A 2,445-nucleotide genomic window follows, 5' to 3' on the forward strand; every position below is an offset into this window, starting at 1 on the left:
GCTAACATGGTCTATCAATAATATATTCTTATCGTTGATAGATTTTGTTATATTTGTAATTTTTTTAAAATGTTAATGTATATTTCATTATTTTGAATATAATTACTATATTTGCAACTGTTTCCAATCTAGACTCAATTTGTAGAGTAGGCTTGAGTAAGATTGAACTTTGGGCCTAAGCAACTTAATTTGATTTGCCCCAATTCAATATACAATTTTCTAGGCCAACTTTGTATACCAAACAAAATTGTCCATTCTGTTTTAGGCTTAATCACCATGGAATTCGGACAAGTTATGGCTCGTGGGAATAAAAAAAAAAGTCTCTTGTTTCGTTACTTGTTCTTTCTCTCCGTTTCTCTTAGTTCCTCGTCGGATTTCCCTCTCTTCGTTCTCCGTTTCTATTCGTTCCTGTCCGTTTCTCTTCGTTCTTTGCTATCCTCTCCGTTTCGTGGCGTTCTTCTCTCAAGCTAGGGCATGCAATTTTTTTCGTTCATTTTCTGTTTCCGGCTATCCCCTCCGTTTCTGGCTATTCTCTCAAGGTATTTTTTTCCTTCATTTTTTGTTTCCTTCAAGCTATGTCAATGCCCAGTTTTTTTCGTTCAATTTCTGGAATTAACGGAATCCCACAATGGCAAATGCCGTGGGGTGGGGTTGTCTGCTCAGGCCATTCTCTCCATTTTTTGATATCTGGTTATCTTTTGTATATATATTTAAAGGGAACTTCTATTACTGAACTAAATAAGAGCTAATTATTCCCTTTAATTGTGCAATTTTCACGGTAAATCAGGGAGTTAGGTTGGGGTAATGGTTGTGGTAGAGTGATCTTTGGAGTTTTTTTTGGGTTTGGTTTATGACTTATGCGATTTGGTTTGGGTTTAGGTTGTTTGTGTTTGGATGTCTCCTATGCATTTAAAAGGTAGGAACCAGTGGGAAATCCAAGAATTGTTGATTGAGTTTCTTATATGACTCTATTAGTCAACCAAATTGTGTTTTGGAAATGAATTGGGTTGTGTGTAAATGCTGATTTTAGGCTTCATATTGTGGTGAGTTTGCTTTAATGTCTATTTGTCAAGGGTATATGCTTGTGATATGACATGTTTATGGAGGTTTTTCTTGTCGGTTATGTTACACTTTTTTGACGAAATATAGTAATAATTTCTTTTTATTTAAAAAAGATAAAAGAACTTCCTCATTTTTAAGAATCTTTTTTAATATTTTTTTATCTTTTCCTTGCTTCTCTAAAAAGATATTTAAACTACCGGTAATTCTCTCTTAAAGCAACTAAAAAGAAGCCGTTGGTTTTCCTTTCCTTTTTCCATTTTATCTTTCTTCTCATTATAAAAGGAGAGTTTTTTCAGTCATTCAAGGCATTCTTCACTGATGTCTCGAAAGCTTCTTATTGCAAGAAGAGTATTTAGTTTCTTACCTTCTTAGATATTTCGTGGAGATAGTTTAAGCTTCATAGTTGATTCAAGTGTATTATTGATAAGCGATCTAAAAAAGATTAAGTTAGTTGATTTAGGGTCATCTACTTCAAGAGAGCATGTTTATCTTCATTAGATTCAATTATAATTCGGGGGTGGTTGATTATTTTTAGAGTACTAATTCTAGAAGAAATCTCTTTTAGTTTATTGAAAGTTTTACACTCGTTTGAATCTTAATAAAATCTGCTTATCTGAGCTAAAAGCTCTCTAGACATATGTAGGTTTCACCGAGCTTGGTTAACAAAGCTTTCTTTGTAAATTTTCTTATTGTCCTCTAGTTATTTCTGTAGTTGTTAACCAAAGCAACAACAAAAGGAAATTTACTACTAATTCATTTTTTCAATTGGTATCAGAGCAAGGTTTCAACCAAATGGATATGATCAAAGAAGACGAATCCACTACTAGACCACTGATGGAACATTATACTTATTGGAAGGCTTGTATGACAGCTTTTCTTAAATCAATTGACAGTAAAACATGAAAAATTGTTATCTTCGGTTAGGAACCACCTACAATTATCGTAGAAGGTAAATCTACAGCAAAATCAGAATTTGATTAGATTGATGCTAAAGATCAAGCTTCTCTTGGCAACTCTTGTGCTCTCAATGCTATTTATAATAGAGTTAATCAAAATGTATTCAAACTAATAAGTACTTGTACATCAGCAAAAGAAGCCTAGAAAATTCTTGAAGTTACATCTGAAGGAACGTCAAAAGTAAAAACTTCACGATTACAATTGCTGAGTTCAAAGTTTGGATCCTTGAGAATGATGGAAGATGAATCGATTGATGAATTCAATGTTAGAGTCCTAGATATTGAATACGAATGCTTTGCTCTAGGAGAAAGGATTTCTGAATCCAAACTCATAAGAAAAGTCTTGAGATCTTTACTTAGAAAGATTTGAGCGATTGAAGAAGCTCATGATGTCTTTAAAATTAGATGGATTATTTGGTTCTTTGGA

At 33.0% G+C, this 2,445-nt stretch overlaps 1 long non-coding RNA gene across 1 annotated transcript; it reads left to right on the forward strand.

Annotated features, from left to right (window-relative positions):
• The first annotated feature begins 229 nt into the window (after positions 1-229).
• Positions 230-2,234, forward strand: LOC103485691 (uncharacterized). The gene is made up of 2 exons (XR_536916.2): positions 230-539; positions 1,838-2,234. It is a non-coding gene; the product is annotated as an uncharacterized LOC103485691 (long non-coding RNA).
• Positions 2,235-2,445: the final 211 nt, after the last annotated feature.

The sequence above is a fragment of the Cucumis melo genome, chromosome 3, assembly GCF_025177605.1.
Source record: "Cucumis melo cultivar AY chromosome 3, USDA_Cmelo_AY_1.0, whole genome shotgun sequence".
NCBI lineage: Eukaryota > Viridiplantae > Streptophyta > Magnoliopsida > Cucurbitales > Cucurbitaceae > Cucumis > Cucumis melo.